Source organism: Podarcis gaigeae (assembly GCF_964106915.1).
Source record: "Podarcis gaigeae genome assembly, chromosome: 1".
Lineage (NCBI taxonomy): Eukaryota > Metazoa > Chordata > Lepidosauria > Squamata > Lacertidae > Podarcis > Podarcis gaigeae.
Genome location: NC_139678.1, coordinates 60,566,715 through 60,592,426, shown reverse-complemented (window position 1 = coordinate 60,592,426; position 25,712 = coordinate 60,566,715). Strand labels below are relative to the sequence as shown.

Below are 25,712 nucleotides of genomic sequence, written 5' to 3'. Positions count from 1 at the left end.
TGCAGCAGACAGTGGGGGAGGAGAAGAAGGAGCAGAACTTACGCCAAAGTGACATTGTCTGCCCTGCAGCTGCAACGACACCCAAAGCCCAGAATAAGAGCTTCAGAAGCAATCTTAGTAAACTGGTAACATACTTGAATAAGAGTGGTTTTAGTAACAGACCAAGTGATATTGGCTGAGGAAATGCCCTGAGGCTGCTCTCAACAACAGTCTCCTTACAGAAAAGTTAGCTTTGTCAAACCCAATGGAGACTCGGGTCATCAAGCCTGAGCTTCCATAGCTGCTGCCCACCATGAACAACCATTGGCAGAACTGGCAGCAACACCAGCATGTTCTATGCTTACCATAATACTTTATTCTCTTGCTAATTACAATGTTTTAAATGTGCATTTTATATTTTACTTCCCTTTTTTAGTCAACTTTGCTGCATTAAATGTAGATTCTGTAGTTGACCTCCTTTGTAATGCCTTATTTTGAAATCTTGAAGGTAATATTTTAGTATCCTGTTAATTATGTTATTTTTAAGATATACTTTATCTTTTACTGTCTTCAGTAATGTTTTATTCTGGGTTGTTTTATTTGATGTTTTAATGTGGGTTGAGATTTGAGATTTTTCCCCTTAAAAATATAAATCAGTATAGAAATGAAATTAATGATAATAATAATAATAACTCACTAGGTGCAATGACTAACATCTGACATGTTCGTTATATGGCTTTTGGCAAATGTTGAAGGCATACCACTTTACTTTGGCTTCTGACATTTGAGATGTATATTCTTAAGACCCACCTTATTATGTGACTATAAATTGTTTTGAACTGTTTGTAATATTGTGTTTTAATTGATATAACCAACCCTGTGGCCTTAGGGTGAAGGGCAGAGAATTAACAACCACAACAATTGGTTTTCCATTGATACAGGCAACTATCTTCAAACTTTCCTTTTTATCCAATTTCATCTGATTTATTTTCTGCTGGTGAAAATACTGGTAGCTGGATGTACAAACTTTTGCAGCTTAGGAGAGGTGGAGAAAAGTAGCAGAGCGCACATTGTAAGATGTATCAAAGCATGGTTGTCTGTCACCACTGCAGTACTCACAATGGGATATGCATTCTGATGCACAATCTTATCCACAAGTAGTGAACATAAAAAGTACCCTGCTGGAACAAGCCGAAGGACCATCTATTCCAGCACTCTGTTCTCATAGTGGCCACCAGATGTCCACAGGAAGTCTGCAAGCCAGACCCAAGTACAATTACTCAACCATAACTACGTATAACTAAGTTTGTTGTTGGTATGAGCTTTTGTGTGCATGCACACTTCTTCAGAGACACTGAAACAGAAGTCACCAGACCCTTATATATAGTGAGAGGGCGTGGAGGGGTGTTACTCAGAAGGGTGGTGGGAATGGGTGATTGGCTGATAGCTGTGGTAAACCTGTTGACGACTGTTAACAACTGCAATTGGTCTTACAGGAAAAAGCAAGGGGTGAGATGGCTAAAAATAGCTTTATCATGTATAATGAGATAAGAATCCAATAGTTTCTCTGTCAGTTGGAGAACACTTCAATCTCCCAGGACATTCTATACAAGATCTCAAAGTAGCTGTCTTACTACAAAAAATAATAAATAAAAAAATCAGAAATAGACAGAAAAGAGAAGTTGCTGAATTGCAACTTATTACCAAACTTAAAACCATGGAGAGACCTTGTCTGAATAGAGACATTGGATTCTTATGTCATTACAGGTAGGTAGCCGTGTTGGTCTGCCATAGTTGAAACAAAATTTAAAAAAAATCCTTCCAGTAGCACCTTAGAGACCAACTAAGTTTGTTATTGGTATGAGCTTTTGTGTGCATTTCGTGAAGAAGTGTGCATGGACACGAAAGCTCATACTAATAACAAACTTAGTTGGTCTCTAAGGTGCTACTGGAAGGAATTATCTTATCTCATGGGGCAGCACATGCACTAAATCTACTATGCAACATAAAGAAGAAGAAGAAGGAATAGTCTGAAGGCTTGAAGTTGTCAGGACAGTGTGTATGGCACGTGCTTCAATATCCAGCTTGGTCTTCTCTGCCCTTCTCAAATTGAGCATGGGCTCACACCTCCGCAATGTAGCACATGACAGAAACTGTGTCACAAGCAGCAATATTGCTCTTGCAAAATATAGAGTTTCATACATTAGGCACCCAAGGAACACTGTAGTATCCAAGAGGGGGTGTATAAATATAGAAAGTAAATAAATTATAACACGTGTATATTGTATAACATTTGCAACATTGCTTTTTCTGATAGATTGTGGTGAAAGCCAACATCTACCTGTACAGACACTATTCACAAAAAGAGTAGTGATTCATTGCCTTTTCTAAGGTATCAGAGTATGAGAAGGCAACACTGAAAAATCCATGGAAATAAAGTGGCTGTATTAGGTTTCATATATTTCTAACATACTCTTTGAACATCTAGTATGCTTGATGCTTGTAACCATACTGAAACGCCAGCTGTTGTTTTTCCCTCTTCTTATTGAATTATTTATTTTGCTTCTATATGTCAGGAACTCTAAGGTATTGCTATGCAATAGTCTGGGGAACTCAAGAGGAGCCACTGATAGAAATTTGGACCACAGACACCTAGGCTCAAATTCCTGCTGAGCCTAAGTTACCATCCCTTAGCCAAATTTACCTTGCATGATTGTTGTGAGGATATAATGGCAAAAGCTCACATTAGTTGCCTTAAGCTCCTTAGAGGAAGGTTAGCATGCAGGTGTCATAAGCTCTACTTCTCCAAGGCAACAATTAAATAATTATAAAACCACAAGTCATGTTGATCTCCAGTGCTATGAACCTTATTAGGTTTATATGGAAATGCACTGGCCAATCTAATCTCATTTTCCTAAGGCCTTTCACAGAAAAATGTTTAGCTCCTCTTCTCCAAAACACTTCTACAGTATTCAGAACTGAAGTAGCTTCAGTAGTATCACAGTTACAGATTCTGCAGTGACACAATTAGATGTGTCTGCTGTCCATGATACTCAAAGGCAGAGACCCTTTAATACATTTCTCTATTGCTTCTTCCTTGAAAGCCTTGAATTAGCTACATATTCTCACCTTTCTTTTTGATAAGATATAAGAATAAAAAAAGCAAGCAACATATGCACACTCCAAATAACTATACGCATACTGAACATAAACAGTAAGGACACATTGAAAGATGGTTTCTGTAGAATTCCCTTATAAATTTATTCGTCCAATCTTGTTTAGTTCTCTGAAATGTTTTAATACATTTCTGTTTGGGCTGGCTTTGAAATCATGCTTAGTAAGTTTATTTTAGCTTTAATTTTTTAAAAAATAAAGGTAAAGGACCCCTGGACAGTTAAGTCCAGTAAAAGGCAACTATGGGGTTGCGGCGCTCATCTTACTTTCAGGCCAAGGGAACTGACGTTTGTCCCCAGACAGCTTTCCGGATCATGTGGCCAGCATGATTAAACCGCTTCTGGCATAACGGAACACCGTGACTGAAACCAGAGCGCATGGAAACACTGTTTAACTTCCTGCCGCAGCGGTACCTATTTACTTGCACTGGCATGTTTTCAAACTGCTAGGTTGTCAGGAGCTGGGACAAAGCAACAGGAGCTCACTCCATCGTGGGGGTTCAAACCGGCAGCCTTCTGATAGGCAAGCCCAAGAGGCTCTGTGGTTTAGACCACAGCGCCACCCGTGTCCCTATAGCTTTAATTATATACAGTATAATAGTTGGATATTTTACTTTGTTGGGGAGTTTTTATTATTTTTAAACTACTTGCTCATCCCAAACCCTAGGAATAGCAACAAAAATAAATTGATAACTCCGTAATGCCTTTCAGATAGATTTCAAGGGATACCTTATTTTAACTTTTTTTGTTCACCTATCTTCTTAAGATACCCCGTAATACACATTAAAATAATTATAGCAATTTCCATGCTTGCTATGGAATTTTTTTCTTTACTAATGGATCAGAAGGAACAATGGAGTATTGTATTCAAAATGAATTATTTGTTCCTAACAAAGCTATAGTCAAGAGCAATTATGCTAAAGTACTTATTTCTATCAGCATTTATCAAAACAACACTCACTCTACTGCTTTATTTTTATGTCTAATATTTGTACCCTGCCTTTGGCCCCCTTACTTCCTCTATATTGACTAACTTGCTCTTTCAAATCCACACAGACAGAATTTCCAAATGATAAATTTGTTGCTGTATAATTGATGTTGAATCCCTATGTCCTAAGCAAGCTTTTATGATAGCATTCTGAAAGACTTGGCCTCTGAAAAATTAAATGAAGATGAAGCCTGCAGTTTGCTTACCTTTCCAAATAAAAGGGCATCCATTGTCCCCAAACAATCACGGCAATTGCATTCCATGGCTATTTCTAATGCATACATATACATGAAAATGAACAAGTGGTATGGTGCATTAGAACCCATCTTTATTGACAGAGAAGCCATTGCATTCTCTGCTCTCCAGTTCCCAGCCGGCTCAGAGCTGGTGAAAGGTAGAAAGGTGTGTGGGCATTCTTTGCCCCTGTGCATGTGCCTGTGTTGGGTAGTTGAAGTTCCAATAACCTGGCAGACAAGCTTCTGCTCCTCTGCCAGAAAAAAGGGGGGGCAAGCCTCTGTACCTCCACCATCAACCTCTGATTCAGAGCCTGAAAGAAGAGGAAGAAGCTTTTGTTCTCTTTTTGGATCGAGCAAGCACAGAACTTACTCAAGCCACAAGCTCCCATTCATTTTCAAGGCTTGTGGGTGGGGGGTGGGGAGATAATCTCTCCCTTTCTACAGCTCTAGTGTTGGAAGGAAGCCCAGGCTCACCTCACTCATTAGAATATGGTTCACCTCACTGGAATTGGAGGTGGAGCTAGAAAAGAAGTTTGATCAAGTTTCTGAGGTTGGAAGTTATAAAGTTGCAGGGGCTGGAACACAGGTTTGACTAAGCAAGAGCAAAACCCCAACCTCCTAGTATTCATACCAGATCTGGTGAACATGGAGGCCTTATATACAGCTTGAAGGAGCTCACATTGCATATGCCTCTTCTGTTCTGTGTCTGAAAAAGGCTCTATGCAATTAACATTCAAAGGTGCTGCACAGATCACCGGAGTAGGTCACAGATTCAAAATCTTCCTGGCTCAAGCTCGATTCTTTTAATACTAGCTTCGTTCTCTGCAATGCTCTGTTTGAGTGTATATTATGAGAATGCATGGAGATGGAGAAATATTCCAATTAGAAAAAATACAGAACTTGTATACAAGTTGTTAGAGGTATGAATCAAGTGGTATGGTGCATTATAGCAATTATTCATGCAAAATGAATACTTCACCACTACTCAAGCATAAAATAAAATTACACCTCTATTTCTAGTGGCAACTCTAGCCTCACCAATAGCTGTGTTTGATTAATGCTCCTGTTTTCATCAACTAAGGGAGTGGGGACAATCCAAATAGCCTTGTCCTATAATCTTCTGTAAAGAGCACACAGCACCAACCATCTGTAGCAACAGAGCCTTTACACATACAGCTGCTCTCACACAAATCAGGATTGTGAGGAACCTACACATGTGCAGCTGTGCATATGATCACATTCTTTTTCACAGACTAGTAGGCAGAGCTACCTGGTGCATCCGTACTCCATGGTGATGACAAACACAAATAAATTAATACCCAAATATATATGATAACAGTTGTGTGTTAAGGTTCCCAAACTGCCCTTGAAATAATTCACAATAGACACAGAATTATGGTTTAAGGTTTTTGGCATAATGTCAGCCATAACCATGTGAGTGGTTGCTTAGGCATTGGTTCCCAACTACCTGCACCTGACCTTGGCAGGGCAGAACTGATGCCTGGACTCTGGCAGACATCAGTAAGGGAAAACAATCTGGGGGAAGTCTGAGCTGGACACCAGTCTCTAACCTCACCCCAAATGCTCCCAGGGGCTCTGGTGTGGCCCTAGCCCCTTGACAGGGGCTCGGACAAGAGCAAAGCGAGCCCCTGGATTCCTTTAATGAAATACCCTGGCAACAGCAACTTGGAGGGGCAGGCACAGCCAACCACATCCCCTCCACCAACCAATTGAACCAATGCCTAACCGCCAACCTTACAAAGTTGTGACAATTTGCTACGTAGTAGGCAAAACCCAAAAGGCACCAGCCAACCAGCCTATTGCAAACTCCTACCAGGCCCCTGCTCCAAAGCAGACAACCCCATGAGCGGCATAGCAAGGTCAATAAGCACCCTAAATATAGGGAGGGCGGGTGATCCTGTGCACGCAGTGAAAAGAGGAAGCTCAACGACACGTGCAGGGATATAAATAGCCCCTTGGTTGCCAATCACGAGCTCCCTGAGCCAAATTCCTTCCCCAGCAACCGAGGGGCGACCAATCGGGAGTTGAGGCCATCCAATTGTACCCATCCCAGCAACAGCAGGGCAGTTTGGGTGGTCTCACCGCAACACGTGCTCTCAGTGATGGAGGACACAATTTACCAGAAGAGCCATTTTGCTTCTCAAATCACAGCGCTGAATTCCTTAGGCATAACCAGAAGTGAGCTAAACTAGAAGAGCTATGCAACTCAAGGGGAATAGCAAACACTTTGCCATCCAACATATGATCATAAAAGCCTCGCTTTCCTCACCCTTATTCATCCTCCAAATTCAGTAAGTAATAATAATTGCTTTGCTTTTGGCTACGAAATGAACCAGCAATTTCATTCTTTTCTCTTCAATAACATTGTTAGAAATTTGTTCTAGTAAAGCATGATACTGGGCACCCTCAGCTGTGTTGCATTTTCCATTCACTGAAATATAATTTTGCTTCTCTAACTAGCTGGAAGCATAAATCTACTTTAGAGCTGCTGTATGTTGCAGCAGCAAACAGCGGGCCCTTTAATTTAGTTGACCACATCTTTTCTACAATATCTGAAGGGCATTCACATTCCTGAAAACAAGCATAAAGAGATTCTTCAAAACAAGCATGAACACCATCAGCCAATCACAACTCCTGGATAGCATGTTTACTATTTTTCAGACATCTGAGTATCCGTCAAACGATGCAGGGAAGCTGTGGTCAGCCTGCATTAAAAAATACAGGGACTATTCATTGCAGTAGACTTGCTATTGTTAAACATACTGACTGGTACTAGTATTTTTTATTTTATTTTTGAAGGACAATGACATACTGCCAATTGGATGCTGCAGTGCCCAGCTATAAGCATGGAAAGCTAGCCTGTGTAGGAAGTTATTTAATGTCACACTAGGACAGTAAAATTTAGTTGAAACGCATAAAACACAAACATGCAAAATTATTCTAAACTACAGAATACAGATTATCAAGCCTAAAGACACAATGTATCCTGACACTAAAACCTGACACATTTAGCTCTTCATACCAGTAACTCTCTAAAACAGTTCAATCAAAAACTAAGCTTCTAGGTCTCAAAATCAATTGAAAACTAACATTTCAGAATTAAAATCCACTTGAATTAAATCCCTATAACATCCATGGCAAATGTGTATCCTTCCCATTCTCCTGACACTTTACAAATCCTTCAGCTGTGATGTTTTTGGTAACAAGAATATTTAAAAGGGCAGAAATGCTGGGTACCTAGGTTGTTCGAAGAAGTACACAAACCCAGGACTAGCACACAAAATTGTATACCCGTAATATATAAAATCCAAGAGTCTCAAGGGAAGCCCAACATAGAAGACGTTACAGTAGTCCAATAGCAGAGTCTCTGTTGCATGAATCATGGTGGCCAGAACATCCAAATTGAAGTCTCCCATTACTGCATTTCTTCCTTTGATGTCTTCTTGATTTCATTCTCTATCTCAGCTTTATTTGCACAAGTATGCCTGAAGTTTTCTTAAAGTATACCATATGTGAAAAGCAGTTACCGGTATTTACTTCCTTATTAAAATATTTCTATCCTGGCAATCTGCCCAGAACAGCATTCAAGGTGGGTCAGTAAATGTGTAACAATGCAATCCTAAACATGTCTACTCAGAAGAAAACCCTACTGAATTCAATGGGGTTCAGTCCCAGGTAAGTGGTGTTGCAGCTTAACTATAATAAAAAATACAGTATCAATCAACAGCAATAATCAATATAAGAGATGGGGTTTAGAAATGAAACGCAAAACATTGGCAGTAATGAACAGAAGACCAGTGAAAGAACAAGGGTTTTTTCACTGCCACCTAGGACAAACAAGATGACATGACACCTGAATATAAGCAACTAGGGATTCCTGTCCAGGGCATAAAATTCCAGTTATTGTGTCATCTCACATATGTAAAGAGATAATCTAATCTTTCCTATTTTGTTTGATTGGGTAAGGACTGGACTAGAGGTTTATGGCTTTCAAATAAATTGAAACCATTACATCTTTTTATCCCTTCAGCATCTACATGCTGTTAGCTTTCAACCTCTTCTAAATCAATCCCTCATCCCCTTAGTAATGTGAAGGCTTTTCTCCGAGTACCTTTCAATAAATTAATTTTCAATCTTCTGATTGCATGATATGCTTTTGTCTGTGATGTGCTCTGAGCTCAGCATTAAATAACAATTTATAAAAAAAATATATACCAATTTGAAAGTGTTTCCAAATCTGACCTTTAAAATGTAACAAATCACAAAAATTAACAACACAGTTTTGCAGTATATACACCAACTTCAGAAGAACTGCACAAAATAAATCCAAACAGCATAGAGATATTGCAGTCAGATGTTCAGGAGCACTGTGAAGTGCACATGGTAGCATGTAATCTCTTAATCAAAGGAAAGCTGATTTGAATTTCTCATAATTAAAGTTATGTAATGTGTAATTTCCGACCACCTGCAATTCTGGGTCATAAAAACCTTTTGCTGTTTTAGAATGAGGTTAAAAGCATTCTACAATGTGCTAGTGTCATAAAATTACTTTAAAGTCGGTATTAGCATCAACTTGAGAAAAACGCATTTTTCAACAAAGGAAAAAAGGAGGGGAGACTACTTTTGCTATAGGAAGGGAAATGAAGTTCACAAACTGAGCCTGAATTGCATAAAGAAAAAGGAAGCATCCTATTAAACAGTGGAGGCTTGTTTGGTGGGGATAATTGTAGTGTGATGCCACAAGTGGCAAACCAAGGGAGAGGCAGCTCCATGCCCTCACCAGGGTGCAGCTTGGGAATGTCAGCTATGTCCAGTAGGGTCATGCTGACACCGCCTTGCCATTCAATAGCAAGATGCCTACTCAGAACTGCACCAGTTTCACAGGCTGCTAAGTAACGCCTATTCATAAAGGCGTGAAGTGCTCCTTCATTTCGGTTGTTGCTCAGCAGCAACAGGCAACACATAGTACCACTGCTGACAAATATGCTGTAGTGAAATTTGTTTTAAAATAATAAATGAGTTTTTCAGCCTTCAATCCTTGCCGATTCAAGCCCATCCCAAATGAAAATTTCCCAGAGTACTTTCATTTACGTAAATAATTTATATCTGTCCCATGGCTAGGATGCCTTAGATCTGCCTTTTACATGTATAGATGCGCTGTAACATTCTCATTCTGTTTTGGTTTCATACAGGCGGTAATCTTCGTAGTGTTTTTTAAGTCGCTTTTGCTTCCTTTTTGTAAAAAATAAAACAAAAAAATGACTATCGTAGGTAACAAATTGTAGTAGTGGTGGTAGTAGCAGTAGTTATTTTTTCACAATTTAGCATTGTGACTTCAGCCTTCTGTGCACAAATACCAGGCAGTAAATGCAAATTGATTTAATTGGGTTGAGTAGACAGGTATAAAATTGTACTACAGTGGTACCTCGGGTTACATACCCTTCAGGTTACATACGCTTCAGGTTACAGACTCCGCTAACCCAGAAATAGCTTCAGGTTAAGAACTTTGCTTCAGCATGAGAACAGAAATCATGCTCCGGTGGCAGCAGGAGGTCCTATTAGCTAAAGTGGTACTTCAGGTTAAGAACAGTTTCAGGTTAAGAACGGACCTCCAGAACGAATTAAGTACTTAACCCGAGGTACCACTGTATCAGACACTGATCCATCAGTGTGACAGGCACCTTACTGGTTATTCTTCTGCACTGCACTCAAGAGTGTGATAAAATTATGGTGCCCTCACACAATGACATCTAGCTCTATCTTTCTGTTCCATCTGAACCAGGAGAGGCAGCTGAGGTGTGAGACTGGAGGTGGGGATATTAGGATTTTTATGCAGCCGATGCTGCTGGTGTGATTAGTATAAATCACATGAGATGTCTGAGAAGAGTGTGGGAACGGAAGACAGTCTTATCTCTTCCGTCTAAGCATGTTATTGCAACAGTACTTTCACTTTTGCTGTATGCAACAGTTGGTTGTCTGCCAGAGCTTGGAGAACACAGACGTGATTATGGATCTTCTGTATAGAATCTAAATAAAATGTAATTTAGATCTGCAGATTTTTCTTTCTTCTTGTTGTGTGATGCTAAAAGACTTGTGTGCACTTTTCAGAGATGCTCAGAGGTGCCGGGGGGGGGGGGTGCCGTTTCCCCTAGAGCGTTTTTCCAACAGGGGATGGGCTGGATATGGGCCAATTAACTGAAGGTGAATCCTGAAAAGACAGTGATGTTGTAGACACAAAGTTCTTAGGTCTGTTCTCAGCCTGCCATGGAAGGGTTTCACTCTCCTGGAAGGAGTAAGTTTGCAGCTTGGAGGTACTATTCAACACTGGCACTGGAGGCTCAGGTGGCCTTGGTGGCTATGAGTGCCTTTTTTTCAGCACCGACTAGTTCAACAGCTATGGCCCTAGGTAGCTCACCAGATTAGGTCACAGATTCAGATTCTTCCTGGCTCAAGCCTCAGATCCTTTTAAAACTTGCTTTGTTTTCTGCAATGCTTTGTTTACGCTTCAGTGTAGTTCAATGCATTGAGATGCAGAAATATGCCAAGAGAAAAAATACACAGAACTTGTTTACAAGTTGCTAGAGGTATGAAATTTGCCACTATGGCTATTGTTAACTTTCTTTTGAAAAATTCAAAACAGGTCAGTAATTGAATAAAACGTAGTCACCTCAAAGGTAAAGGTAAAGGTAAAGGTACCCCTGCCCGTACGGGCCAGTCTTGACAGACTCTGGGGTTGTGCGCCCATCTCACTCAAGAGGCCAGGGGCCAGCGCTGTCCGGAGACACTTCCGGGTCACGTGGCCAGCGTGACATCGCTGCTCTGGCGAGCCAGAGCCGCACACGGAAATGCCGTTTACCTTCCCGCTGGTAAGCGGTCCCTATTTATCTACTTGCACCCGGAGGTGCTTTCGAACTGCTAGGTTGGCAGGCGCTGGGACCGAGCAGCGGGAGCGCACCCCGCCGCAGGGATTCGAACCGCCGACCTTTCGATCGGCAAGTCCTAGGCGCTGAGGCTTTAACCCACAGCGCCACCTGCGTCCCAGTCACCTCAAAAGCTTTGCTTAATTCTGAATAAATTATTAGTAGCTAATAAGTGGAGCACATTTCACTGACAAATATTAAAACCTAAAATTACTAATGAACCATTTTTTAGTTTTTAAGAAAGAGACAAGACCTTAAATATACAGTGATAGAAGGATATTTTGTATTTTGGGGCAAACCAAGTAAAATGTTTTATTCTGTGCTGAATGAATTTCCCTTAAGAGTCACCTCATTACAGCCTTGAAACAAATTCTTTCCCTTCCCTTTCCACACCCCTAAGGCACCTATTTCTCTAGGGTTTTGTTTTTTAAAGCTCTTTTGTTTTGTTTTTATTCTGAAAGGAAAATAACTTCCCTTTTTTCCAAATGAATCCATTCAGTAGCTTATGTTGTTTCTGTATGCATGTGCACAACTGTAATGTAACAACTTAAACCTGTCGTTTTAAAAAATCTTCTGTCCATATGAATGAATAGAAATTGCTCATGCATTCCATTCTATATTGAAAGCTCCAAATGCCTCAAAGGCATAAACAAAGATATTGCACAATAGGTTGTTGTAAGGACTGCGTCCAAGACTGAGGATAGCTCTGTTAAAACAACAGAGTGTCCTTGATGGCTGAGCTTCCACATGACAATTTAAATGCTTAAAAAAAGCCGTATCAGTCTTCCATCAGTTTCAACAGGGATAGGCCCTGTTATGCAACATTTGAGATATCAGGGACTTTTCTCCTCAACAAATATAACTGAGGAACATTCTGGAGCTTAACATCTGGTCATTTTAAAATATAAATAGCAGCATTTCTATTACACCTAGCGAAAGTCCTTCAGTTTAAATAGTATTTCCGAATCCTGTCAATACATTCCTTTGATAATTAAAAGTGCTAACGAGTCCTAGTAACCTAACTGACAGAGTCATGTGGTCTGATAAACAAATTAGAATAAATCTTAAATATACTTCCCTGCACAACAGTGACAACTTCCATGTTACCAGGAACTAACATAATTACATTCTCTTGATAATGGAGGTCCTGTCACTTCTAATAGCTGCTGCTTCTCTAAGAGTTAGCACCAGCCAATGTGTCCTGAAGAAGCAAATTCACATGTCATGTCAACACATTGCAGTGCTTCCAGATGAGACAAGTGGCATTAGCAGAAGACAGCCCTGAAAGTAGTGATGGAAAGATGCCTTGATAAGTCGTGATTTCAGAGGCTTCAGAGAATGGTGCTGCAAAACGAATACAAACTCTTAGTGATTTTTGTAAAACTTACACTTGCACATTCAGATGCCATGCAAATAAATAGCAATCATAACAAAGTATATCACAGAATACTTTGTAATATTCCCATAGTACTTGCTCATTGCAATAGTATCCCTTGTGTACTGCTCAGCAATGGCATTTTACAGAAAGGAAACTGAAGCTGAGAGATACTGAGTACCAATATACCAGTAAGTCATATGCCTGTAAGAAAATCTGAACTCAGGACAAAATTCAACATACTGAATTGCAGTGTCTTCTGGAGGCCTAAAGGAGATGTTGTAAGTAACTGACACTACAACCCCACACAATGTTTACTCAACAGTAAATAACTGATCCAAACAGATTCCAACTCATTATCAGTCTTACACAGATACTCACATCTTGGACTATGGTAAATACCCTGATGAAGATGCTGACCCTGTGAAAAAGGTCAACTATGGGAAGCTGTGAAAAAAGCATCCCCTATCATTCTTCAATGCTGTGGAGGGCAATGGTGCTCCAGCCACTACTACCAAAATGCAGGATAGTGATAATGCTACATCTTGGCTATTTATACACATCGGTGTAGCCAAGGGGGATCCAGGGAGGCAGCTGCCTCCCCCCAATCAATAAAAATAAATACAAATTGTTATGTAGTGAAGTTTCACCCTGGGCCAGCAGGGGGATACTGTATATAGTTTTCACTCAGGTCTGTAGATAGTTTTCACTCAGGTCCACGTCAGTTATTTTAGGCGGGAACTCTGGGCTGTTGTTGCTACAATGTTGACAGCCGGCTGCCTATAAAAGCAGGCCGGCTGAGCTGTTTGCAGTCAGTTCTATTCCAGCTTACAAAATAAAGAGCTACTTGGAGAAATCGCTGTGTCGTCTGCTATGTCAACCCACAACTTAACACAAATGAATACAAATCTGAAGTTCTCCCCCCTAATAAAAGCCTGCCACCTGATAAAAGCCACTGCCCCCCCAACAAAAATCCTGGCTACACCCTGTTAATACATGTTATTCAATTTCTCTTGTTTTATTCTTTTGCTGCTAAAGACTATATTAAAAAATTGTCTGTAATGATGTACAGCCGTGGCTATTCACCTTTAAACTGAGAAAATATAAAACAAATAAATCCCTTCTCTAATGACTTGATGCTGTAACAGATGTACAATACTGGATTTTTTTCCCCTGCTAGAAACTCTGCACTTTGTATCAGTTTATGAGCTGCAGTTTAACAGAAAGGTGAAAGGCAAGGGGATACAAATGTGAAAATGACTGATATGAAAAAAAGATATTATTTATCTTCCAAATGCTCAGATTAAAAAGCTATTATTTTTATTACTCAAAATTATTCCAAAGCAAATACGCAAACAATTAAATTTGATACATCACATTCAAAGAGCTACAGCTTCTGAGAAGAAGTTATCAATAGAAATTATATTCTCAGAATTTTAATAGGAATGTTTCAATCTTACATGCATTCCCCAAGCAAAACTTGCTTAAAATCTAATTCTCAAAAGTAAAAGCCAATATAAGATAAATCCACATTATTAAGCAAATGTACTTGCTTTGAGGATATGGATTCAGCCTTTTTTGCATATAGATTAATGCCACTAAGACCTTTCTCACAAGGGCTACTTCTTGAAAGCAATTTGTTTTCTTGGAGGGTAAGGCTATCAACAGCTACCAGTCACAATAACTATGTTCTACCCTCTACTGTCAGAAGCATGCCTCTGAAGACCAGTTGCTGAGATTCAGAAGTGGACAAAATGTTGTACTCTGGTCCTGCTTGCAGGCTTCCCACATCTGATTGGCCAGTATAAGAACAGGTGCTGGACCAGATGGGTCATTGACCTGATCCAGCAGGCTCATCTTACGTTCTGAGGTGCACATACACCACAATTATTTCAAAATATCTTACATATTAAGGCTGTAACCTTATGCCTAAAAGGTAAAAGGACCCCTGACCATTAGGTCCAGTCGTGAACGACTCTGGGGTTGCAGCGCTCATCTCGCTCTATAGGCCGAGGGAGCCGGCGTCTGTCTGCAGACAGCTTCCAGGTCATGTGGCCAGCATGACTAAGCCGCTTCTGGCAAACCAGAGCAGCGCACGGAAACGCCGTTTACCTTCCCACCGGAGCAGTACCTATTTATCTACTAGCACTTTGACGTGCTTTCGAACTGCTAGGTTGGCAGGAGCAGGGACCGAGCAATGGGAGCTCACCCCACCGCGGGGATTCGAACCGCCGACCTTCTGATCGGCAAGTCCTAGGCTCTGTGGTTTAACCCACAGCACCACCCGTGTCCCAGGCCTTATGCCTGCTTACCTGCAAACATACCACCATTGAAGACAGTGAACCTTAACTTCTCACTGAGCTGTAAAAATCAAATCATGCAAGTCACTAAAGGGGTGGGGAAGAACGTGTATCTGATCCTTCTGTTGTTATCAATTGCATGTACTTTAAAGATGGAAGCCTTAATATATACATGTTTGTGCATCCTTCCTGACATATTTTTTGTGCATTTTATACATGGTATCTGTACTTGGACACAAAACAGTTTGAAGAACTGGCCTTTTAAGATGTGTGTGAAAGAAGATACTGTCATTCAATTTCAAGTACTTTCAGGATACTGAAAAATAGCTACAGTACTGCCTTACTACTTTATTATTCAACGTTGCTCAAATTTTTAAGCTACCTTTATTTATACAACTGCTAACACAGATCTATCATCTCACCATTTTTAAGTGCCCCTTTTTATCACAGTGAAGAGCTTACTAGGGTTGCCATTTTTTTTGAGGAAACCTAACCCCCAAAAAGTGATTTTAAGCTTTTTGAGCTGTTTCCGCTGCTTTTTCCATTGCATTGCCATACAGGTTTCCCCTGACATTTTGCCGCTTCAGCAAAATTTTCCCCAATGCCATTTTTACACCCAAAAATCAGGACAAGTCAGGAATTTTCCTGATGTATGGTAAGCCTAGAACTTATGATTTGTCAGTAATGAAATTCAGTCTTATCTCTGTGTGCCCCCTTTACAAGGAATACTTTACCATCACAAATAGTCAGGCATCACAGCTCAAAACCAAACTGATTTGACAATGGCAACAAGTAAGTGGTGACTCAAAGCAAACTATTGTGGTGGGTCCACAGCTTGATTGGAGAAGGAGCTTTTTAGTGCTGTTCAGGACTTGTAGCATGGTGGGAAAATGAAAGAGTGTATTGTTATGTGTGTTCCAATTCCCCATGCAATTAGAAATAGCAGGGTGCAATGCTTACCTGGCTTTCTTTTGCTTTGGAAGTTGGTCCCAGGAAACATATGACGCTTTGCAATATTTGTGTTTATTTACAAATATACAGCTAAGAATAGGTGACGGTACAGCTTTAGACACCGATACTAACAGATGCCCCAGAATCTGGTGTCCCACCATTAGATCTCCAGGGTAATAGCCAATACCCCCAAAATGTTACAGATAGGTAGCCGTGTTGGTCTGCCATAGTCAAAACAAAAAAAATTCCTTCCAGTAGCACCTTAAAGACCAACTAAGTCAGTTCTTGGTATGAGCTTTCGTGTGCATGCACACTTCTTCAGATACCCAAAATGTTGTTAGCTTTTTCCAGATGCCTAAAATCCAGTATTCTGGAATCTAGACTGCTTCTAAATATCTAGACTGCCTCTAAATCTGTCAGTCCATTGTCCTTTTCACACAGAGATTCCTTCCTCACATTGCCTCCATGGGTATTATTGGGTGATTGTTATTGTTTTTATTTTATATATTATGATCTTTTCTGTTAACCGCCCTGAGATCTCTGGGTATAGGGTGGTATATAAAACAAAAATAATGAATGAATGATTAAATAAAAAGGGGAAAGAGCCATAATTGCTTCAGATTCTTCCTCAGGCATTGTTAAAGCCAACATCCCAGTCTTCAGAATAAAGAGAATTGCCAGTGTGACCCACTTTATCCGTCCTCCTTTTACAATCACTGAATCCAACCAATTCTGTTTCTCTTACCTACCAGAATCAGGTAGGTGTCTGGAAGCAGTAACAAACTAGATTGTGGGTTGTTGGTTCTTGGATCTGGGAATTGAGCAGATACCTATTCTGGATGGGGTTGCACTCCTCTAGAAGGAACACTTGGATCTGGCAGAAGTACAGGTAGATAGATTTGAGGTATTGCTTGGTCAGGTATTTATACTGGAGATTCAGGTGGCCTCAATGGCTCAGAGTGTCTGTTTCTAGCTCTGGCTGGTTAAAATATGGCCATTCTGAATCATGACAGACTAGCTACTGTAATCTATGCTTATGTAACCTTCTGGTTAGATTACTGTAACTTGTTTTACACAGGGCATGAAGGCTGTTCAGATGCTGCACCTAGTGCATAATGCAGCTCTGAGGACATTAGGAGATCCTGTTTGGTGAGCATATTTACACCAATCTAGAAGAACTTGAATTGGCTTTCTGTATTCTACTGAGCCAAATTTAAAGTGTTATAAATCCCTAGACTACTTGGAGTCCAGATATCTAAAGGAATGTCTCTTCTTTATCAGTCTCTCTACCAGCCTCTCCTGTATCCCTGTGTGTAAATACAGCTTTTCTCAAAAAGTGAAATCACTTAGGTACAAAATTTGTTATTATTTATTAGATTTGTATACCACCCTTCACCCAAAGATCACAGGGCAGCTCACAACAACAAAAACACAAAATGAGAACGCAAAATACATAATAAAACAAAAACAAAACAATAACCCCTCTCCCACAAATACATTTTAAAAGCCATAGAATGCTCGATTAGCCAAAGGTCTATGGAGATTACAATGTTCTGTGACATTTGCATAAACACTGAACAATTTTGCTCTAAGCACATAGTATGCTGGCATTTTATGAGGAAATCTGCATACTTTAGATATTTAATTGGACATTATTTACACCTTTCCAAAATATGTTTTAATCTATGTTATTTATTTAAATTATTTATTTATAAGCCACTCTTAATTGTTTGCGCAATTCCAAAGCGAATTATACCTTTGTTAATGCAAGTCTTTTCTTTGGTATTATTGCACTTTATTGCATTCTAGCACTTTATCAATACCTTACATTTCAGCCAACCAACAGCACATAAAGATGAATATCCGGCCCTAAGGATAGTACCATTTTAAGAATATCAAGGACAGATTGCATTTTAAATTCCATGTGTGTGATCACAAACAGAGATCTTCTTCCACAGAAAGAAACAAATCAAAGAACTGAGAATCCATTGCCAAGGGCTAAAATCAATAATTCCACCCTCATTCTCTTTAAAAAATAGTTTCTCAGTCACTGTTTCAGAACAGAAACCAGATGCAAAAGATAGACTGTACCCAAATATACCCATGCAACTTTCTAATGATATCGTTAAGATAATCTTTGACTAGAAATGGACAAAACAAACAAATATTTTTATTTTTCTTCTACATAACAAACATTATGGTCCCTGCACTGCATCTTTAGCAGACACACTAGAGGACAATGAAACTCACTATGTGAAGATCAACTCAAGAGTTAACACCCTGAGTAGGGATGAAGTATGGGGGCAGGGTGGTGGGGAGAGAGGTGATGCCACTGGAGTGCCAATCCCAACTGGGAGTATAACATACAGCTCAGAGCACAAACTATATATATTTCCTTTCTTTATTAGTGTGATGAAAAGATCCACTCTTCTGCTGCTTAACAACTGCTATGTCTGCCAGAGCTTCTCTCTTCCCATACAGCCTGAATACATACATAAGTACCTGGCACAAAAAAGTATCTCCTCAGATTTAGTTCCCTTAAAGCTTTTCCCCTGGGTAAACAGGGTGTTAAGTACTGTTGTTCTGATATGTGCAGTACCAGGAGAACACCAAGATCCTTTCTGATTGGCTGCTTTCCCTCCCATCTGTTAATCATAGCCACTCACAGGATCTGCAGCACTCACATGCCTAGTTATATACAAAGTAATCTACAATTTCAAAGCATTTTTGAATCTATTAGCACTTATCATTAAATCAGAAATAACAGATCATTAAGTGACCAAATTGAGACTTAATGTCACAGCATTATTCTAAAATTGGTCACTTACATCAGATCTATTATGTCATATCTAATGAGAAAATATGAACACACTTTGTATAATTGCTTAAGTATGCAGTTTTACACAGAAAGGTAAGTCCACAGTCCCTATTCAGGTCTACTTGCCTTTTCTTTTACAACTGCTAGGGTTTATAATGGCCATAAAATTATCCAGGCATTAAAAAAATCAAAAATCCAGGCTACCTGATTTGATTATTTTCTTTAGCAACAGATCTTATAAGTCTACTGTGAAATCTACACTGGCTCAATAATTGGCAATACCTTAACTGTCTTCAGCGTACAGCTGTATAGATGCATATATGTGGAGAAGGAGTTCTACAATTTAAGGGCTGTTACAGAGGAAGTCCTCTCCTGGGCCATTATTCCCTACACTTCTGAGGGTGGCGAATCAACCAAGAGAGTCCCTTCTGTCAAGCTGAATACCCTAGGGTCTGTAGGAGTAGAAGTAGACATTTGGGGCCTAAGTTGTTTAGGGCTTTAAACACCATGTGAGCACCTTGAATCAGTCCTGGGAACTATCTGGCAACCATCTATATGAAACCATTGGTAGCAGTCATTGGGGGGTTATGAGTTGAAGTGTTACTGGTATTCTGAAGACACCCAGCTCAATATCTCATTTACATCAAGATAAGGTGAGGCTGTGCAGGTGTTTAACTCTGTTAGGAATCAGCAATGGGCTGATGGAATCCAGTTGAACAGAAGATGAATCCAGGCAAGAGGAGCTGTGGATTGCTGTTTCCTAGCCTCCAGAATTAGGGGAATGGTCTATTCTGAGTAGTTTTGCACTTCTCTTGAAGAATCAGGAGTGTGTTTGATGCTGGGCTCTACTTTGTTGCTGGAGACCCAAGTGGACACGGTGGCACAGAGTTGCTTATTCCCAACTAGTATACCAGCTGCTGGACAAGGAAGTCTACCAGCCACAGCAATCCATGCCTTAGAACCTCTCAGTTAGAATACTAAATACACTCTATGTGGGGCTTCCCTTCAAGACAGTTTGGAAATTGCAGCTGGAAGATATGCTCTGGCCACCTATTCATTACAACATGAAATGCAAAGTGATAGCTTTGACATATAAATCCCTATATGGCTTTGGACCCAGCTATCTGAAGGAACATCTCAGATAGCAGTACGGTCTCTGATGGAACCACCAGAGAGGCCCTTTGAGTTGCAATGAAGTCTAGCTTGTGACAGGGCATTCCTATTCCATCTCTCTCACACACAAAAACACACACAATGGTGCTCTGCACATGTGTAATGACACACTTTCCTAAATAACTGCTGAACAAGTCCTGTTCTCATAAAAACAGCAGGGCTAAAAACTGCAGCCCTACCAACTGAATATGTTACAAGATGCCAGTACAGCCAAGATAGATATGCTGGTGAAAATGCCGTTGTATGTAACATGCCTACCCTCCTTCTTAAAAAAACAACAACCTGTGTACAGTGGTACCTCAGGTTACATACGCTTCAGGTTACAGACTCCGCTAACCCAGAAATAGTACCTCGGGTTAAGTACTTTGCTTCAGGATGAGAACAGAAATAATGCTCCAGCGGCGCGGCGGCAGTAGGAGGCCCCATTAGCTAAAGTGGTGCTTCAGGTTAAGCACAGTTTCAGGTTAAGAACGGACCTCCGGAACGAATTAAGTACTTAACCCAAGGTACCACTGTATTCAGAATCATGCTGCATTATAAAGCCAGTATGTACTACCTCCCTTTGAAGCTTGTACAATATGCTTAGGAAAGAGCAGGATTCTGTTTCTAGGCAGATTAGAAGTAGGAATGAAATTCAGGAATTTTAATCACTCTTGAGAAAAAGCTGCTTTTAAAAAATAGAGAGATTCTTTTTCTCAAAGCCAGGGTACCTTCTTGGATTCCACATCCAGCATTCTACCTCTTGCTCAGCACTCTGCCTAAAGGTATAATCTACCACTATATCACCTCATTCACAGGCAGTAATCCTATTTTTCTGGTGACTTTGGATTTGAGATAGCAAGTATTTTAACAAAACAAGTTTATTTTCTGTCAAACAGCTGTTTACATTAACTCAGGTGTCAGCTTGAGGGGAAAATAATATTTAGGTAGCTATTTTTAATTTTTTTTTAAAAAAATAACATATAATTTAATACTATTCAAGAGCAATTCCTCACTCTCCTATAGACCACATTCAAAGGTCTTGTGTTTTCGTTTGTTTTTTTGAATACATATCAACAACAAATTAAGAAAAGGGGCACAATACTTTTAAAATTGAGTTATTTGTTTTTTCAAGAAATGCTTTCAGCAAATTAATATAAAAAAGGAAGCCTGTGATTTTGCACTGCCTGTGCAACTTTATTGTGGCCACAGGCATATGATGTCTGAGGCCAGTGCAGGGAGAACCAAGAAAATAAACATAGGATATTGGTATTGGGTTGAATTAGGCCACAACTTTATTGATTACAGGTAAGAGTAGTTTTGGCTAAGGCACTGAACATGTATCCAGCATTAAGCAGCCCACCTGTTGCCCAATAGATAGGAACCCAGTGGGGTTGACCCTGTGCTGGGGAGATGCCCCTGACATGGATTGGGGCCCATGACCTCACACAGGGCACCATTGGGAGAGGTGTTTTGGCCCTTCAGTCCCTGTGTGGACTCCTGGACACTCCTCCTAGACTCCTTTAATAGGATACACATGTGACTAAGGATCCAGCCCAATGCCTTATCTGCCAAAGTTGTGAGAGTTGCTATGAAGTAGGCAAAAACCTGCAAACTGGCCAATTTGCTTACAGGAGCAGATTCCTCACTGGTTTCAAATACAGCACCATGTAAACCATAGCAAGGTCCTTACGCCAACCTAAATAGTAGCTCCAGTTCCCATGAATGGAATCCTGCTTACTCCAACTGGAAAAAGTGGGAGGTCGTATTTGCTGGCTCCTCCTTTCCCCTGCAGCCCCCTGTGCCCCCTGAAAATCAGCTCCAGGATTCCCCAGAGCACACTGCGGGAGGTGCCCCAAAAGGCTGCAGGGAGAACCACCTTCCTCACTGTTTATTCAGCAGGAGTTTCCATTGGATTGCAGATATTTCTGTAAACATAAGAAAGCTTTCTGTTTACGGATATGCAGCTCTGGATCCAGCCCAATGTTATCTATAGTCTTAAAATATGTTAATGAACCAAGTGTATATTCATAGGAATATCTCTTTTAATTTAATCATTACATATTGCATTTCATATTTGTTTCCAACAGAAAGAAAAAAAGGAAAAGAAAGGTGAAATAGTGCTGAAAGATTACATCAGGCATAAGTAAACTCGGCCCTCCAGACGTTTTGGGACTACAATTTCCATCATCCCTAGCTAACAGGACCAGTGGTCAGGGATGATGGGAATTGCAGTCTCAAAACATCTGGAGGGCCAAGTTTGCCTATGCCTGGATTACATAATACTTGTTTGTTAACTGGACAGTCATTCCCATCAACTGCCAAAACGTTAGTCAGCAAAAGGTTACTGGTACAGTTTAAATAAATGGATACATTTCAATCTCAGATTCAAATGTGGACTGATTTAAAGTAAATTCAGTTTGATAATATGAAATGTTATAGTTATAAACAATCCCTACAAAAAAAGAATTTTACAATACGGTAGGAGGCTCTCTGTAGGACAGGAAACAAAAGTATTGAGAACTTTTGCTACATAGTCTGCTGACATACAAAGATAGTAACATTTCGATTCTCTTTTTTTTTTTTTACACTGTCCTACTCATATTTTTCCAAAGTAAGGGCCTTGCCTACTGACTCTGAAAGTAATATCTAATGCAATTTCGAAGTTCAATTCACAAGCTAACATTCAATGAACCTGTCACCTCTTGCAGATATTCATGCTCCTGTTATGGAAAGTATCGTAATAAGTCTTAGGTAACTTAATTTGATTTAACTGTGTCCTAGTGACTCAGCCTTACACCCTGAGGTTTATTTTTTTATTATTAAAAAATCCTACCTATTAGATTTGATTCCACAGCTTATATTTAATGCTTTGTGTGGGGAAAAGGTGCCCAATTATATTTTAAATGTATTCTTTTGTGAGAATTTCTCATGCCTATAGCAGATTTTGCACTACTGAAAAAAGCTAAGTTTTGTTTTGAGTACAATGAAGCTGAAGTCGTGCACTTTGATATCCCACTGAGAGTTAAGCATGTACTTCACTTCTCACTGAAATCGACAGAACTAACAAGTGCTCAGCTTTGGCTGGATTATGCTCATTGTGTTCTCAACTTAATCTTCAATTACTGTAGTTAGGGCTCTCATATGTTCACTTAAGATATCCTGGCATACCTGAACCTTGAAGAAGAGCATAAAGGTCTCAGAACAGCTGGAACTAATTTCTGACTAACGACAAGCTGACACTTAAAACAAGGAAGAAACTTCAAAGGTTTGTGTATGCCAAACTCTGGAACATACACTGTACTGGAGATGAAATAATAGCTGCCAATTACACAGAATAAATTTGGGGGGGAGAGAATTGTTATAATTATACTATAGATCAACAACTTCTGAACTGGGATGGCAAATATGGCCATACCCCATAATATTATTTTAATATTTTGTATAACATAATACAGTATGTAAATAGAAAATATTATTTACTACAAAATATCGCTTTTTAGTATATTATCAGGCCTTTACCTAGAACCAAGTTTGTTTGTTATTTCAAAGTTTGTGTGATAACTGAGAGTTTTCTCCCATCAATATGTTTTGTGTTATTTAATGTTACTTGATTCATGGAATGAATTCTGGTTCCTAAAACAGGAAAGAAACACAGGCAATTATGCCCAAAGATTGCAGTCTCAAGATAACAAACCACTTAAGTAAAGTTCATCCATGCAGATCATAATACTTTGATTCATTTGGGGGTTTGGTGAATCCTGATTCCACTGTGGATTTGATCTGAAGTTGGACAGGAAGGAGGGCCTTCCCAGTGCCATCCTATAACCTGGACAAAAGAGAATGAAGAAAGGCCCTGAATGAGCCTTTTGAAGTATTGGGGTGACATACTGGGAGGAATTCAACGTCACACTAAGGTAACTGTTCTATTGGGGCAAGCATTTCAGCTCCTTCCCTCCCCACACCTGTTGTTCTGGGGTTTCTCCTAACACCCAACCCTGAGCTATTTTGGGGGTACATAAGGTATGCATGGGGGGCAGGGGCAGGGGACAACTCCCTGACAGAGCTTGTTAGTTGAATTCAGTACAGAAGGCATTATTTGTAATAAAGTGCAAATAACATAGGGAATTTTGGTTATTCCATCCATATCCAACAATCAGTACAACTTATAAGCTACTCAAATGATGTTTAAGAATGAATAGGAACCATGTGAGAAGGGGGAATTCCAGAATTGCATGATTATAACAGGAAGTTAGTTGCTTGTCTGGTTTGCTTGTTTGCAGGGGATCTTCAGGTCCGTTTTTGACTGTAATAGTACATCATTTAGAAACAATAATTTTGGAGCATCTATTTTTTATTTTTTTTAAATATACCTTTGAAGATACTCAGAAGAGGGCCCCTTAAGGAATGCAAAATGATATTGATGATGATGCCAGGCATCTTCAGGGATCCTCTGGGGGTGGCACTTGGCTTTGCAAGTTCCAGAAAAAGTAATACTGGGTAAGTGTGCTGCACCAGTATCCTTAATTACAAGCTAGTCAATAACTACTTTTGATGGTCATGGTATGGAAGAAACACAGATATCCTATGGCCATCTAGGCCACTCTTCAAAAATATTAAAGATTATTCCTGCGTGCCTTTCAGATGTTGACCCATAACTGCAAAAAGAACTGGCATCAGGATAGTGATGTATTAATTAACTGGTAATAATTTATCAATACAGGTCATTGAACAAAGCTTTGTACTTAATTTTTCCAACTGTTCATCACACCATCTTTTTAAACTGGATTGAAAGCTTTATGCATGACTTTCAGTAGCATTTGCAACTTTTAATTTACATTTCTTCTCTCACACATATAAATAAATAATATCTTATAAATGCATTAGATTAACATGTGTTGAGTTTGGTATTTTGTTTTGTTTCACGGATGATTTAATTATCGCAATGAAATTACAGCACACCACACAACAGCCTGGAGGTGTAATTCATGCAGCAGAGATCTATCATTATGCTAAATCACAAATGCATTACATTGTACATTTTTGCTATGGACTGTGTATATTCTGCAAAGAATGCACAAATTATATTCTCACGTAAACTGAACGGTATATTTTCACTTTTGTACATGAAGGCTCTTTTAATGATGTTTTATAATTATCAAGTAATGTAATACATTTTAACAAACAAAGTCAAATGTAGATACTATGCCATGCCTCCTTTATACCGTATTAATACACATATATGCAAAAATTTATGCATTTTGCAGACTTCAGTTTCTTATCCAAAAAATATAGCTCTGCACTCAGATATCCACATCTCTATGAAGGACACACACAAAAACACAACTAGGAGAAAAACAGACTACCGGTATATGCACCAAGCTGGAAATTCCCAATCTAGCCTGATCCATAAGGACCAACAAACTGAAGGTCAACAGACTAAATCATAAGAAGGGAGAGCCTATCCTCCTCCCCCACAGACACACATATAAGACAATGATCTCACTCCCTAACAGAAAACGCACAGAGAAACGCAAGAAAATTTGGATTCAATTATCTAAGGTGAGAAAACACTCATTTAATGTCCGTTTTTCACAAACAATTTGACTGGAAATAACAACTCTTGTAAATTCTCATTTCTAGACGCATGTTGAAAAAGAAACATAAAAGAATTGAATGATATAGACTTCCAACAGATTTATAGTCCTCAAAAAACCGAGGTATGGAACCAAATATGATGATATGTGTTAATACACTCTAGAATGTATATACTTTATTATATTGATTATCTATGGTATT

At 39.5% G+C, this 25,712-nt stretch overlaps 1 protein-coding gene across 4 annotated transcripts in view; it reads right to left on the bottom strand.

Moving 5' to 3' along the window:
- NELL1 (neural EGFL like 1) overlaps positions 1 to 25,712 on the bottom strand; it is a 376,161-nt gene that overhangs the window by 170,677 nt on the left and 179,772 nt on the right. The gene's annotated exons all lie outside the window — the stretch shown is intronic.